General features: G+C 43.4%; 1 protein-coding gene across 1 annotated transcript in view; it reads right to left on the bottom strand.

Moving 5' to 3' along the window:
* WDR11 (WD repeat domain 11) overlaps positions 1-17469 on the bottom strand; it is a 2002440-nt gene that overhangs the window by 811047 nt on the left and 1173924 nt on the right. The window lies entirely within an intron of this gene.

Raw genomic sequence — 17469 nt, forward strand, 5'->3', positions numbered from 1 at the left:
TGCACCTACTGGATGCATCGGTGGAACAAATGTACTAGGTTGTTTCAAGCACCCATTATTATTCTCTGAATTCCCGCCAAACATATGCTTTAATGTGACATTCTGACCAAACAACATCATATCTAAAACTACTTCATTAAAAGAGCAGCGCATACAGGGAACAAAAGTCAAGCCTTTGTTTAAAACAAACAGCTGTTCAGCTGATAAAATAATGTTAGATAAATTGTAAACAATAAAGTCACCATTATCAGTCAAGTGGACATCTCTGTTGTCTCTTCACCTCTCTCTAATTTGAATAACTCTGTCTCCGCTCATTCTTCTTCTTCACTGGGACAGGTAGTACAGGAACATGTGAATTGTACGATGAAACCTGTTTTGTTTTCAGCCTCGCTCCCAAAGTTAGGGAATCCATGCTGGTTCTTGCTGTTAAAGAGCCCGCTGACGTTGAAGCAACACATGACATGTCAACTGCATTATCATTGGTTGTCTCATCCACTGATGTAATGGGAGTCTCTCTCTAGTTTCCATGGTAATCGTGTTAGTTGTATGAGATACATTCATACCCCTATTGATGTTAGCGCTATCCAAGGAATTGAGATTTACCAAAGAATTGCTGTCCTTTGGGGAAGCGCCTTGTTTTTATCATGCCATACTTGCCATTCTCACAACCAGGTGACTATATGCCCCTGTGAAAAATCACAATAGTCCCTGGCCACTTTTTTCATTTTTGTTTGTTGCAACTTATTGTCATACATGATCGCTGCACAACACACATCATCTAATTTGCTATTATAATGCTCTTCCTTATATTCAGTCTCTCGTTTCTCTTGTCAAGTCCATACCTCATGTAAGATTTTTTCTTCTTGTGGAGCAAAAAAATCAATTAGAAGCTTCATATAAGAAAAACTACTCTCTAAATTTATGCGTTGCCAACTGGCCAAAAGTTCAGGAAATGTCTCTCCTTGTATGGGCAAACATAATACCTGTAAACCTCTTGGTACGAATTTATGGTGGAGGCAAGCCTCCAAATGAAATCTCTGCCATTGCAGACGTTTCAGCTTGAATAAACTGTTCTCAAAGGTGGATAACAGCTCACAAAATTCCACCTCTGCATCGTTGGACTCAGCAGTCTGAGATTCTCTTGTCAATAAAAACGACATATTTATATCCAAAAGAGGGTTGGAAACCATACTTGCATTCCTTCTTATTTTCTCCGTATCCACTCGTAATGTTCGTTTCTCCGGACAGTACTCAAGTTCCAGGTCTTCTCTATGTTTATCAGCCATGTGAGAGTGTTTCAAAAAAACAAAATATATCCTTTATGAATATGGAAACACCACCGCCTTTGGAACTTCGGTCCATGTTCCGAGGCCAAAAGGTGAGGAATGAGTTATAGCCTGGTAGCACAGGAGGGTGCTTTATGCCGCTTTAAACCAGGCCTCCGTTACAGCAGAAATGTCGATGTTCTCCATTTTGAGGAGTGCTTCGAGTGAGTGCATCTTAAGATTTACACTTATAGCGCTGAGCAGCATGACCCTCAGATTGCATTTATTTACAGCTGTTATGGTGGTAATTTGGTCTTTGGAACACGGCCTTAAAAAAAGCACTAGAGGGGTGGCAAGAGCCTTAGCTGGTACCCGGAAACCCAGGGGTAACAGATGCAGGCCATCTCTGGCAAAGCATCGAGGTCTGTCAATCATGTCATCCCAAACAGACAGATACTGGATCCCCTTAGAATGACACCAGAAACCTACCCAGTTGTTGAAGTCAATCATTTTTTGTTTGTACTGCGGTATCATTCTGAGTGATGGTAGGATACTTCTCAGGGGTAGTGTCATACCTGCCTGGGCCACATAATCCAAGAGCTCCACCATGTCTTTTTTCATGTAGTCCAGGGAGGTGTGTCTCCAGTCATCCACACCCACATGGACAATGACAGAGTCGTACTTGTTGTGGAGTGACATGAGTGCGTGTGTTATGCGTCAGATTCTGGCACCTGACAGACAGCTGACTGTTACCTTCTCCTTATTCAACCTAGTGAGTGGGACATCTGTGTACCTCACTATTGAGTCACCTTTGATTAGTGTATTGGACAAGGTGTTTAGCCTTAGGGGCTTAGGTTGAGGAGCACACTGTGTAGGTGAGCTATGTGTCCTGTGGTTTGTGCTGTGTTGTGGTGGTCGAGTGCGTTTCTGTCTTGGAGGTCTCTGCTGTTTGGGTAAATTTCTATTGAGAACATCTGCAATAGTGGGTGTGTGGTTTGTGTTTTTATGTGATAGCTGTGACAGTGGGTGTTCTGGAGGGTTATGTGTTCCGTTTAGTGCAGGTGCTGACCTTTTCCTCTTGACCAGCTAGTCTGGTCTTGGCTGGAGAGTGCATAGCTTCCAATTTGGTGATATAAGTGCATCTCTCACAAGTCTGTGTGTTGGGAGGTAAGAGGAGAGGGTTGTCTGTGTACATGAGGCAGTTGCTGCACTGTCTCAGAATGCCCAAGTGCACCAGGTTAATAGGAGAAAGCACAGGGAACTGCCCTTTAAAAATACCAGGAGGGGTGGTCATAACTACTAAGTACTGGAGCTATTTCAGTGAAGAATGACTAGTGCTGATGGCACTTGGGTATGCTACAATAATTGCTACAAAAACCTGCTGAAGTGTAAAGTGATCAGGCTATTTGAAGTGCAAGAGAGAAAGAACTAGCAATATCTCAGGGAAAAACTGAAGAGCAGACTTTCTGACACCAGTAATAGTTTGCCTCAGCTCAGTGCCGCAGTGCAGAGCTTAAACAATAGCAAACGCGGACTTTTAAACCAGAAAGTTGAAAGGGATGGAAAAAACTGCCCAAATGGCCAATACACTACAGTTTCTGGGCCAGAAACCACTCTTCTCATGGTAGATAGGCTACCTAGTGTTTACCACTCCCTCAGGCTAATGAAGTCTAGTCAAAACTCTAGGCTTTGTCTTGTCCATTTACAAAGGACCACCAATAATGTGACTGTATTCTAAACTCGTTAAAAGGGTTTTAAAGGGTTTGGAAAATGGTAACTGCAGTAAGATATTATCTCTATTTAGGTACCATGTTTAGCAAGTCATTTTTCAGCTAAAAGCAATGGTACATAGTGGGCATATTCTGATCTTTTGGTTACCCACCTGTTCCATGTCCCCTGTAGCTATACTTAAGGTATCATCTTCCCAGTGAACTTTCTTGAAATTAACATGGTTTATGTGAAAGTCAGCAGAGTTAGCATTTCCTTCAAAATTCTGATGCAACATGAAAGCTGTGACCTATTTTTTACATTTAAAAGTGTGGGCTTCTCCCCTTCACTGGATTCATCCACTATAAATGGGCAACTCCTAAAAGTAATTCTGTTCTACAAGGGTACAGCTGCTTCCCTTTCTCTTCAACAGGTGTGTTTTTGCCTACTTTACCCTTAGAGTCTTACTTTCAGAGAAGCGTAAGAGTCTATTCAAGTTCTTTTTTTCTTTTCCTTCAGTATGAGACCCATCTGTCTTTTGCTTCTTTTCTGTTCCTACTTCCATCAGTATTTTTTAAACTAGAGGCTCTTTTCACTGACATCTTTCATCATTTTAACTGTTCCAAGTCTTTTGTTAGAACACACTCTCCCTCTCAAATCCTACACTACCATCCTTCAGTATTTTAACAGGAACTGTTCTACAAGAATTAGTGGTAGGTTTACCTAGCTCTCTCACCCACTGCCATAATTTTGTCCCTTTTGTGTCTTCAAGTCTTGCTCTTTAATGTTTTATTATCATTTACAAGGCCTCAATCAACTTCTCCATGTTCTCACCTGACTACAATATCCATAGTCAGTATGCAAAAGAAGTTGTCACTCTCCAGAGCCAGCTACAAGTAATGTAGTTAACAAGCTGGTGAACACAGCACAGTATTGGTTTATACTAGCACTGCTTGCCTGCTATAGCTACCAATGTAGCAAATAATAGGGGTTGAAGCTAAAAGTTGTATATTTATGAGGCAAATGAAAAACAAAATGCACTTTGCAAAAAAAAATAAATATATACAACAAAACTAGCCATGCATCCTTGGCAAACACAATGTAACTCTTAAGACAGTCTTCCTTCAGTCAGATGCAGCTTTATGTAATGTCCCTTTTTTGCCGAAAATTTGACAAACTAGATAACTAGTAAAAACAATTTGCACACGTAATCCAGTGTGAAATATTCTGTCAGTTTTAACCTCAAATACTTTTTTTTCCTGAAGGTTTTACACAATTCAAAATGGCTAAGAAAGCTCAGTTCATACAGTCTTTTCTTTTTAGCAGAACTTCCTGCTGACAGTATTCTCAAATGCTGGGTAACGAAAAGAGTACTTAAGAGGGACCAGAAATGCAGAGTAACTCTCTTCACATTCCTATACTGGAAAGTACACACTGTAGTAACCTTGGGGCTCTCAAACAGGCAGATATAGTGTTGCAGATACCAATGGCTTCTCTTCTGAAGGGTGATCAACTCCCTTCCCTGACAAGAACACTCTTCAAACACATTTAACTCCTACCAGAATCCACCATGGGACCCCATCAGATTCACAGGTTTCAAATCTGTTTACTCACACAGCATCATCACCAATCATCAACCCCTTTTCCCCCATTTTCTACATGGGGTTGGGGTGTCATGTCAACTGTCGCCAACTCTCTTGATTGCATGCCACTCAACCGCCTTCATAAACACTCATGCCTGACTGTTGCAGGTATTCTGTCACACAATCCTTCCCCCTCTGCTGGACATCCTCATTTCTTCTTGCCTTCTTCCTGTCAGTCCCAAATCATCTTCATCAAATTGGCCTTTTTTTTCTGCACATGTGCCCAAACCACAATAATCTGTTCTCTTTGACCTTTTCTGCAACTGGAGCTCCTTTGGCTTCTGCTCTTATCTCCTCACTTCTTCATTCGTCCCACAGTATGCACCTAGCACTCATCTCAGGCACTTCATCTCCATCACCTCTAGTCTTCCTGTAATGCCACATCATCTGCATATAGCTACTTTGTTGCTCTGTCCCCTCTGACCTGTTTTCTAATGTAGTCCATCTGTAGATATCTCTTACCACCATTAACCTACCAGATTCTTTCTCAGCTAAACTCCTTTAAGAGACCAGCAGCCACCATACTACAATGGTAAACTGTGAGTGCTTTAAAATCACAGCAGATTACAGACACCCTCGGAAGTAGTAATCTAGCTGTTATATCAGTGCTTCATACAATCTCTATAATGCCACTGTTTTTTAAAGGTTTGTCAAATACTCTTTCCACTTTATGTGTATCTAATAATACCAGAGCTCACTATGCTTCTTTTTTCGGTCTCTTACAGAAATTAATTACAGGCTTCCGGAAGCAAGAATGATTCCTAATTTACTACTTAGGTATATAAGCAGTTACTAGGCATGCAGTCCAAGAGACCTTTAATGAGCCTACCACAAATTCACAATTACCCAAAAGCTCTGTCTGCTCAGTGTCACACAGTATGTAAATTAAGGCTGAGGGAATTAAACCATGTACCACAAGAAGAAGCTCATTAACAGCTCACAATCGTACACACAATCACAATTAACAGCTCATAATCTTCTTCACCAGCTGCTAGACAAAAGCTAACCTTTGTTTTGAACCAACAACATTACTGTTACATATCACTCATTGCCGAAGCCCTACTTATTATTACTATCTGTTTACCAGGAAAGTCCAACTGGGCAAAAAAAAAAAAAAAAAAACTTTTCAGTGGAAACTAGGGGAGGTGGTATTGTAGAAGGGATTTGTATTGTCGTGACTTTTTGGTGATCCACAGTGTCAGACGGATTGTATTCCAAAGCTTTGCTACATGGTAAGAGGAGTTTCCAGCACTGTAACTGGATATTGTTGCCAGAAGTAGGAGTTTATCTTTGGAGTACAGAGCTTTTTCAGCTGAATATTTTTGCACCAGGCTTAATAAAGCTGAGCATCTGTTAGGATGAAGGATGTTGTGTATAATTTGTAGATGAGAGTACATAAAGTGCCTCCATATAAAGCCAGAGACTATTTTCTCTTGTGTGCAGAGAGGAAGGGTGCAATGCTTTACTTCTATAAAAGATATAAAGAAGTTATGTACTCACCATAACGTTCCATGTTTGTTGATAAAAACAGAGCCAAAAGAACAATTGTTATAAAAGCATAAGCAAGCAGCCCCCTGAGATCAAGAGGCAATAAATCCAGGCTGAGAATATATCCAAAGATATGAATAAAATCCACGGAAGGTAAATCAGGTACCAGTTTAATAGAAGATACAAGCGCTTTCACATAGCTTCATCAGGTGTAACCATTTCATCTAAAAACACACCTTTATACATGTATTAATTGATCACATGACTGAAACTTTTAAAAAGACAAAACTCATTTTATACTAATGTGATAAAAACAAATAATTAGATACAAATAACAAATACAAATAAAAATGTATAAACAGATAAATTTATAAATATGAGTACTACTATTTAAAACTTAGCTTAAATAAGGATGAAGGATGTTGTGTATAATTTGTAGATGACAGTACATAAAGTGCCTCCATATAAAGCCAGAGACTATTTTCTCTTGTGTGCAGAGAGGAAGGGTGCAATGCTTTACTTCTATAAAAGATATAAAGAAGTTATGTACTCACCATAACGTTCCATGTTTGTTGTCCATCTCGCAGTTCATTCTTACAATGATGTGTTCGGAGCTGATACTCGGCTCCGACTCGGCCGAATACTTAGCTGAAAGTCTCAAACCTGGTTCATGGCTAGAAGGTATCCCACAATGCAGTGGTGTAATTCCCCAGATCTTGTTTGCTGCTAATACTGAAGAATATGTATACTACATACATATCTACAAACATATACATATGAACATATATCCAAGTCCATACTATATGTACTGGAAGGAGGAACAAGCTGAGACAAAGCTCCTGAAAGTAGTAAAAAACCTACCAGTTCCACAAGGAGTCTTTGGCAGGGGAAAGGAGGGAGGGTTCATTAGAATGAACGGCGAAATGGACAACAAACATGGAATGTTATGGTAAGTACATAACTTCTTTATGTTATGTTGTCCTATCTCGCCTTCATTCTTACAATGATGGGACAGCGACCCTAGCACCTTTTCCCTGGGTGGCTCACGGGAGTACACCTTTAAGCACCGTGGAACCAAAGGATGCCCTGTGTCTCTGGAGGCCAAATCCACTTTGTAATGAGTGATAAAAGTATGTGGAGTAGACCAAGTAGCTGCTGCACAAATATTATCTATGGGAATTCTGGCTTGAAAAGTAGATGACGTAGCCAGTGCTCTAGTGGAATGAGCCTTCACTTTGAAAGGTAAATCTTTGAGATTTGAGTTATAGATGAATGTAATACAATTTGAAAGCAAATTGGAAAGAGTAGTTTTTGAGACTGAGGATCCTTTTTTTTTGCATCAGAGAAGGATACAAATAATTGGTCAGATTTTTTGAAGTCTTTGGTTCTATGCAAATAGAATCTGAGTTGTCTATGCATGTCCAGTTGATGTAATTTGTACTCTGCCTTGTTGCTATGATTAGGAAAGAACACTGGAAGTTCTATGGATTGGTTTATGTTGTTTGGAAAAGAGACTTTAGGTAGAAAGGATGGGTTTGTATGTAAGGATACCCTATCCTTATGAAAAATCAAATATGGTGGTTTAATAGAAAGAGCTTGCAATTCTGTCACCCTTCTAGCAGAAGTTATAGCCACTAGAAACAAGGTCTTCCAGGAAAGGAACTTGAGGTGTGAAGATGAAGAGAGCTCGAAGGGAGGTAACGTGAGATAAGACAAAACAAAATTTAGATCCCAAGGAGAAAGGGGTTCCTTAAATGGAGGTCTTAATTAGGAAGCAGCTTTTAAGAAGGCTCTACACAACCTATGTGACATTAAGTTGGAAGTAAAATCACCAATATGAAAATTTGAAATTGCAGCAAGTTGAACCTTGATTGTTGCTACAGCTGAGCCTTGTTGAAACAGTTCCGCCAAAAATTCCAAAATAGAATGAATAAGTGAAGAGAGAGGATCAATGTTTCTATCTTGAACCCAAAGGGAAAACCTCTTCCATTTACTAGAATACAGCTTTCTAGTGGAAGCTTTGTGCAAGGACATTAAGATATGTCGAACCGTAGGAGTGAAATTGTGAAGCCTGACTAAACTGGGAAGTGCAGCAGCCAAGCTGTCAGTTGTAGGGTGTGGAGAGAAGGATGAAGCTCCCCTGACATATGAGTCAGCAGATCTGGCAGTGGGTCCAGAATCCAAGGCTTCTCCTGAAGATGAGGCCACAGGAAGTGGAACCAAACCTGGCAAGGCCAGTAAGGAGCAATGAGAATTATCCTGCTTCCTGAGTATTGTGCTTTGTGAATTACTCTGGGTATGAACGGAAATGATGGAAAGGCATACAGAAGTCCCGAGTGCCAATAGTGAGCAAGAGCATCTCTCGGTGTCTCCCCCAGAGGGGGAGGATTAGGGTAAAGTAGTTGCTGCACTAGGCATTCATGAGAGTGGCAAAGAGATCGCAGTAAGGCTGTCCCTTTGTTTGGAACATCATTTCCACTACATTGTGATTGAGAGACCACTCGTGAGGCATTAGGATAGTTCTGCTCAGCTTGTCCGCTATCACGTTGGACTTCCCCAGAATATGCATTGTGATTAGAAAGTGCTGGGAAGGAACTGCCTATTGCCATACTCTTAGGGCTTCTCGACAAAGGGGGTAAGATCTGCCCCCCCCCCTGCTTGTTTATGTACCAAACCACACACATATTGTCTGACTGAATCACAATAGTCCCTAGAGGGTGAGAGTCTTGAAGTGCTTCCAATGCAAGAAGCTCTGCTCACACCTCTAGAACATTTATATGCAAGCAAGCTTCATGTTCTTGCCATGTACCTTGGACTGTTCTTCCCAGATAACCCCCCCCCCCAATCTGGAAAGCATCCGTGGTCACTGTAGCTATTGGTTGAAGTGGAACAAAGTGTCTGCCCATTGCCACGAGTGGAGTGTATCCACCATCTTAAGTCGTTCTTGCAAGATTCCGTTACTCTGATCAGATGAGACACTGGAAGCTCTTGAAGTGACCAATGGGAGAATAATAGCCATTGAAGGATCCTCATGTGCATTCTGGCAAGAGGGACCAGTGTAATCGTGGAGGTCATTGTTCCTAATAATCATAGAATTATCTTTGCTTTCACTTTATTCTTGGGAAGGAGGTAAAGTATCTGCTGTCTGAGTGTTATAACCCTTTCTGTTGGAAGACATGCTACCAGAGATGAAGTGTCTAGATCTGCGCCTATGAATGTAATATGTTGACAAGGCAACATGGCAGATTTTTGAAAATTTACTGTAATGCCAGCTGATTGCATATGTACAAAGTTAGGTCCCTGGCTTGTAGAAGTAGATGCTTGGTGGTGGCAGATAGGAGCCAGTCGTCTAGATAGGGAAACACATGGAATCCTAGATGTCTCAAGTGAGCCGTAACTACTGCCATACATTTGGTGAACACTCTGGTGGCTGTAGTGAGACCAAAGGGCAGATCTCTGAACTGGTAATGGATGGCTCCCAGCCGGAAGCACAAGTACCTTCTTGATATCCTGTCCATTTTTATGTGGTAGTAAGCATCTTGAAGGTCTAACGAGCACATCCAATTGTCTTTCCCTAAAAAGGGAAGTATAGACTGCAGTGTCACCATTCGGAACTTTGACTTCTTGACAGATTCATTTAACTTGCTTAGGTCTAGTATGAGCCTCCAGTCCCCTGTTCTTTTTGTCACCAAAAATAATCTTGAGTCAATTTCAAATCCTTTTTGGTCTGTGGGGACTTCTTGGATGACTTTTTTGTGGAGCAACTTTTGAATCTCTATAGTTGCCTGTTCCCTTAGATTGGGTGGAACATCTGGGATTGTTCTGGTCTGTGGAAAAGGTTTGGAAAAAGGGATGGAGTATCCTCTGGATATTAAATTTAGTACCTATTTGTCATTTGTGATATTATGCCAGGCTTCTGGGTACATTGATAAAAGTCCCCCGACTGCCTCCAGAGTAAAGCAGTCGAGCCTCCTTTCAATAGCGCTGATAAGGGCATCCACAAAAGGAATCGTGGTCACCCTGGTTTTGCGGGGCCCCTCTGCCTCTGGGGTGGCGTCTATCGGTATTACCTCCCCCTCTGCCCCTGGGGAAGGTATCACCCCGTGCATCTTGGAAAAATCTCTGGGATCTTTTGAACCACATCTTTCCGCTCTTATGAACTTTAGGATAAGGTCTTGAAGGTACAGAAAAAACGTACTCCAACGGCAGAGGGAGTTTTCCCTTCCTGCTTGCACTGGGTTAGAGTGTCTTACTTTGGGTCCAAAGAGTGAGGAACCATCAAAAGGGGCATTTATAAATGTAGGCTTAAAGGGCTCTGCAAAATTGCACAAGCACATCCAGGAGTGTCTCCTAAGGAAGACTCCAGAACCCGCTGCCCTGCTTGCTCCATCTGCTGCGTATGATATGAGCCTCATAGAGGAGTTGACAATGGAATTTAAGGTGGACAGCTGGGAGGAGACCTTCTCATTTACCCCCGCAGCTAATGAACCTTGTAGAGGATCTGCTAGCTCTTTCAGGAGATCTCTTTGTAGCCTCGTAAAATGGGATACGTAGTTCAGCGATTGCAGTGAGAAAGTCGCTGAAGAATAAATACGCTTCCCGTATCTGTCCATAGTTTGAGAGTCTTTATTCGGAGGATGAACATATGAGGAAGGCTCTGCAAGTTCCTTCTTGGTGGCTGCTGCCACCACCACAGCATCAAAAGAAGGTCTATATCACTTTGACAAAACGGCAGAAGTTCGAACACCATATGTTCGAACTTCTAACCTCGAAGTGCAAAACTATCCAAGGCTTAGAACAGTGATTTTTTCCCAGGGAAAAAATTGCTTTTCCAAGAAACACACACACAACACAAGCACACCAAAAAAACAGCAATCCACACACATACACTTAAAATCCTACATCTAACCCTACACTAAACTGTACATACACTACTATCTATCCACTTACCTTAACCCAAAACCTAACGTCCGTCACTATCGCATACTCACCTGACCGGCACCCTTACCCTAACTCACCTATCCCGCCCTAACCCTAAAGTCTGTCAATATTGCACACCCACCTCACCCACGCCCTAACCCTAACTCACCTAACCGGCACCCTAACTCTAACGTCCGCACAATCGCACACTTAACTGAATCCGACGCGTAACTTTCCACCACAGTGCCAAAAATAGTGAATCCGCATAAACGGCCAACCAAATTCTTTCCCTGGGAAAGAATTTGGTGTTCCGTGGCTTCGAGATAATCAGTTTTCGAACTTCACAGTTCGAATTTATGGTGTTCAAACTGCTGAAGTTTCAATAGGAACCCTCTACAGGTACTCCCTTTGTAAGAAATTCCTTGCCCGAAGGAGGTGACAAAATTTGTTTGGCCTCCGAAGGACCAATTCTGTAGTGTTGAGTGATTTCCACGCCTTTCGACTAACCAGGTCCATTAGCTCATTGAAAGGCGGAGACACCCAGGAGGCAGAAGGTTGAGACCCAAAAGCCTTCAGGTACACTGACTGGGGTGGTGGTCTGCCAGCTGCCTCTTTGCTTGAGGATCTCTACAATATCTGCAAATGAGACATCACCAGAGGACAACTGTGGGGACCCTTCCTACTCATCAAGGTCAGTGTCTGAAGTGATGGACTCATCTGGGGAGTCAACATGCTTCCTCTTGCAGGTTCTCTTCAGAGGTGGCTCTTCAGAAGGATATTCTGGGGAGGCTTTGAATGAGAGGGGTTTGCCCATTTGGGGATCCTGAGGCTCTGGATCTCTGCTGTTTTGAGGAATGGGTGGTTCTGAGACAGTAGCCGGTGCATTGGGGGGATGAGTACTGGTATCCTTCTATGGTGCTGAATGGGTAGACAACACGCTCCTCATCAGCTCAAAGGCGGATCCTGCCGGCTCTGAAGACTCCCTCGGCTCCAAGGTGACAGAGGAAGGCAACGGAGCCAATGAGAATGAACCCAAGGCTGATGTGGGAACCGAGCTAATCCGAGCCAATGCTTCAAGGGGTAGACTCGGCACCGAAGAAGCTCGGGGGCGAGAATCTCACCGGGGCTGACCAGGGAAACTCGTCTCCCAGACTCAATGGACAGCACCGAGAGAGTCGGAGCAAATGTCGGCTCCGTGAACACCAAAAGGGGTCCCGGAACTGACGGGTGCACAGTAAGTGGTACCAAGCACTATGGCTCCAAAGGACCAGCTTGGCTAGGAGGAGAAATAACAGTGGGCACAGTAGGTTCCAAGACCAAATGGGTGGGTGCCGAGAATAATTTAGCCAGCGCCGGCGACTTGAGGAGTCTACACACCACCCGTTCCATGTCATCATCTGATAAGCTCCTTGTAGACCTGGAAGATAGGGAAGGAGATAGAGACCTAAGGAGGACTGGCGATCTCAAAGTCGGAGAAACCGGTGAAATCTCAATGGACCTGCTCCGAGTGGAGATATCTTATAGGTTCATAGGTTCATAGGTTTATACTAGGCTATCTGCCCTAAGGCATTTATAAGCCTAGCCCAAATTATTGTGGCTTACGCCACCCCTTATATGAAAAAATACTGTGCCCATTAGTTTGTTGTGCCTCTGTCCAGCAGTGACCCAGAGATGATTCCCGGGGTAAACCTACGATCTCCCATCCACAGGTCTAGATTTCTCTTGAACAGAGTCAGCGAGGTGCTCTGCCTCACATGGACCGGGATTTTATTCCACAGCATAGGGAGTCTCTGAGTGATAAATCTATCCCTCCAGCACGTCCTATTTATATCCGTGCTAAGGTTTAAGTCGCTTGCTCTAGTGGTTTTGGTGGATTTGGATTTTTGAGGTGGAGCATGTCCATTAATTCGGGTTGGACATGGCCTTGTATGTCAGGCACATGTCACCTCTGAGCAGACGGTATGTGACTGAATAGAGCTGGAGTTTCTTCAATCTGGCAGCATATGACAGATTTTGGAGTCCCTTTATCCTTTTGGTGAGGAACTTTTGGGGTCTCTCCAATTGCTGCAGATGTCGGGTGAGATACATCCCGAATGGGGCATTGTACTCGATCATTGGTCTGATAAGTGAAGAGTACAGGGGAACAATGACCTCACTAGATCTGGATGTGAATCCCTTCATGATCAGGTGGGCAATGTAGAAGGTCTTTCTAACCACTTTAGCAATGTGAGTGTCAAAAGAAAGGCCACTGTCAACCTGGGTCCCCAGGTCCCTGATAACCTCTTCTGTGCTTAGTGGATTGCCACCTATATGGTAGCTTGGGGTTACCTTGTTTTTCCCGAAGGGTATGACTATACATTTTTTGGCGTTTAACTTCAGGCCATGGCTCTGGCACCAGCTATCTGTTTCAGTGAGTCCCTTCTGAAGGATATCCGTGTCCGATGCACTTTCCACTATGGCCCAGTTTGCAGTCATCTGCAAACTTTGTCAGCCAAAGTCCTCCCATGTTGGCCTGTACTTCTGAGAAGTAGATGCCAAACAATAGGGGCCAAGGACCGAGCCCTGTGGGACACCACTTGTGACCGGCTTGGAGTCTGACACAGCGCCAGCAACTCTAACCCTGTGGGTTCTGTCCTTAAGCCAGTTTGCAACCCATCTTGTGACATATGGGTTTACATTTAAGCTGGTAAGTTTTTCTACAATACCCGAGTGGGGTATTGTGTCGAAAGCCTTTGCAAGGTCAAGGTAGGCTGTATGGACTGCCTTTCCTCATCAATGGCCTTGGTGACTATTTCAAGAAGTCGACCAAGTTCAAAAGGCATGATCTTCCCTTGACAAAGCCAAACTGGGTCAGGTCCAATGTCTGCAAGTCCCCTATATCTTTGTTTATGAGCTCCATTATGATCCTCTCCATAGCTTTGCAGACTAGACTTGTTAAGCTTATGGGGCGGTAATTACCAGGGTCCGTAGAGGCGCCACCTTTGTGGAGTGGGACCACAGTTGCCGTCGCCACTCCTTGGGCACGTATCCTGTGGTAAGGCTGAGATTAAACAGCTGCCTTATGTGCGGGTTTAATTCCTCATTTAGCTCGTGTAGCACACAGCCGGGACACCATCCGGTCCCATTGATGCTGTGTTTTTAGCTTTAGAGAGAGCAGCTTTCACCTGCGCATTTGAGATGTCCGGGAGGCTACACTCGGCTGGGATAGTTATCTCTCCTTTAGGGGAGAGGGGTGAAGTTTGCACTGAACCTGTCTGCCAGTATGTTGGCAATGTCTGTGGGTTCAGTGATTTTTGTATCATTTTGGACTAATTCTGAGCATATCTGTGAGTTTCCACCCAGGTTCCTAACATAGCTGAAAAAGGCCTTATGATTGTCCTTTGAATCCATGGCAATTTTTCTCTCAAAATTGGCCTTAGTTGATTTTATGAGTGCTCGTATTTTTTACTAATAATGATCAGGGTGACTTCCCTTTTATGGATTTTGTTCTATCATGTAATAGCTTTCTCCTCTTATTGTAAAGTTTGTTAATGGCTGGGGTCCACCAGACTGGACGTTTGCCCTTTGTGGAAAGAGTCTTGGTTTTATTTGGGATTGCCTGATCCATGCAGTCCTGGAGGTGTTCATAGAAGGCATTTGTAAGGGCTTCCGCAGCTTGGGTTGTGGTTTCCTCTGACTCAGGGGCCTTGAAGGATACCACACCAGTCTTGAGTAGTGTGAAGTTTGCTTTAGAGAAGTTCTTCACTATGGTCTTTTTTTGCTTGGGGTGGGGCGGGATGTAGATTTCCAGTGAGATTAGTTTATGATCAGATCTCACCAATGAGGGATATACTTCGGTGTGGAGCATTTTGTCCCCATGTTTGTGACAATGAGATCTAGTATATTTTCTCCTCTCATGGGAACAGTGACTAGCTGTTCCATGGCATTTGAATTTATGAACTCCAGGAACCGTTGGGCCAGAAAGTTAGGGCTTGAGTAATGTTCCCAGTCTATATTCGGGTAGTTGAAGTCACCCAATATGATGGTGTTTGGAGATACATTTATACCCTCCAGTGTCTTCAGGAAGGCTGTGTGGGGTTCCTGAGTTTGAGAGGGTGGCCTGTAGCATGCTACAATTTGTAGAGCAGTTTTGCCTATGGTTAGTTGCACCTGGATGGTTTCCGAAGCTTCATGCGTTGCCACTAACCTGGAGGTGTGAGTATCCTTTATGAATATGGATACACCCAATCCTTTTGTGGAGTGGTCCGGGTTTTGGGGCGGAACGCATGATATGAGGTAAAACCTAATAGTGCCGGGTGCTCTCAGGAGCCTTGAACCAGGTTTCAGTTACAGCACAGACATCGATGTTCTCCATACTGAGAAGGGCCTCGAGTGCGTGCATTTTGAGATTTAGACTTCTGGCATTGAGCAGCATTACCCTCAATTTCTTCCCATTTTTGTTTTCTAGGGTGGTAGGTTTAGAATTTGAGCCTTGCCTAAAAAGGCACTATGGGGGTGGCAAGAGCCTTAGCCAATATCCGGAATCCCAGGGTGACAGGTGCAAGCCGTCCCTTGAAGCAGCGTGGCTTGTCAAGCATGTCATCCCAGGCAGACAGACACTGGATCCCCTTTGAATGACACCAGACATTAAGCCAATTGTTAAAGCTGATCATCTTGTCTCTATATTGTGGCATCATTCTTGGTGAAGGAAGGATACTGCTCAGGGTTAGGGTCATACCTGCCTGGGCTACATAATCAGAGAGCTCCTCTATGTCTCTTTTCATGCAGTCCAGGGAGGTACGTCTCAGGTCGTTCACACCAGCATGGACAATGACTGTGTCATATTTGTACTTGCTGTGGAGTGACCCGAGTGCTTGTGTTATGTGGCGGATTCTAGCGCCCGATAGGCAGCTTACTGTGACCCTCTCCTTGTTCAGCCTGGTGAGTGGGACGTCAGTGTGTCTGACTATGGAGTCACCTATGACAAGTATGTTTGGTGTTGTATTTGGCCTTAAGGGCTGTGACTGCTTTGCACACTGCTTTTGTGGTTTATGTGTTGCTTGTGGGGTGTCTTGAGGTAGCAGTTGTTTGGGTGTCTGCTTTGGAGGCCTCTGCTGTTTAGGTAAATTTTACTCAGAGCCTCGAGTATGTCTTTGTGTGTTTATGTGTTTGATTCAGTGGAGTGGTAGCATTATGTGAGGCTGGTTTTGTGGTGTGTGTAGTTGCCTTCTCCTCCTGTCTGGTCTTGCCAGTCCTGAGTTGAGAGAGCTCAGCCTCCAGTTTGGCTAAATAGCTGCATCTCGCAAGTATTTGTGTTATGTGGGAGGAGGAGAGGGTTGTCTGTGTACATGAGGCAGTTATAACATTGCCTCAAGATTCCCAGATTCACCAGCTGGACCGAGAGGAGATTGACAACTGACCTTTGGACATGCTAGAATAATATTGGGAAATCCTTAATTGAAAACAAGGGCCAGTGGGGAGTGAGGGTGTAGTGCTTTTAATTTTTAGTGCTGACTTATATAATTGCTTTAGTGAGCAAGTGCCAGGTAACTTGAGTGCAATGTGTTACAAGTAACTAAATGCAAAAACGACAAACAGTAACTTTCTTTCAAGTGAAACAAGGAAATAAGTACAGTAAGCAATGCAGATATCACTAGTGATCCACAGAAGCGCTGAGAAGTTGCGTATTAGGTGAATTAGCTTCCAGAGAAATAACAAGCAAACAAACAACAAGCATATAAACAAAGCTAGATTCAGTAGGCCTGGATCTAGTCTATGCTAGAGCAAACAAGGTGAACCAATTTCAGTAAGATACAGTTCAAATATTCAGGCACTATAAACCTTTAACCAGAAAATTCCCAGCTCAGAAGGGCAGAGTCCAGCCTCTTCTCCCACAAGAGTGCAGACCACGAACCTTCTAGCCGAAGTACCAGGCCTACCAACCAAAAGGACTTCCGATGGCGCCGAGGACTGTGGAGCCGAGGAAATAGAGGCCTTTGAAATTTTTGGAAGTTTGACTGGTGGCTCCGACTTGGGCTGATGTAGTGGGAGATGGTCTTTTATGAGACATCCTTTTTTGAGGAAGGAGATGAAGAAGAGGAGGAAGAGCTATGAATGGCTTACTCAAAAGAAGGCTTTAAGACCCCTTTTAGAATCAACTTGTTTCTCCTTTCCTGAAGAACTCTAGCACTAAATGAATAACAGTCTTCTTGGAGATGAATGGCACAAAGGCAATAAACACAAACATGTCCATCTGTGATGGACATTTTTTTGCAAGCACTTTTGACATTTCTTAAAGCCGGAAGACTTATGTTCTCTCTCTTTTTGGTCTTTAGACATTTTCAAGTTAAGACCCTAAAGGCGATAACAAAACAACAACAACAAAGTTTATTATCTAAGACTAATATGCTAAAGCTAAACCAGAGGTTACTACAGGACAACACAAGGAGCGACAACCAGGGGAAGAA

Source organism: Protopterus annectens, chromosome 14.part0, assembly GCF_019279795.1.
Source record: "Protopterus annectens isolate FY-2018-M chromosome 14.part0, PAN1.0, whole genome shotgun sequence".
NCBI classification, from domain to species: domain Eukaryota; kingdom Metazoa; phylum Chordata; order Ceratodontiformes; family Protopteridae; genus Protopterus; species Protopterus annectens.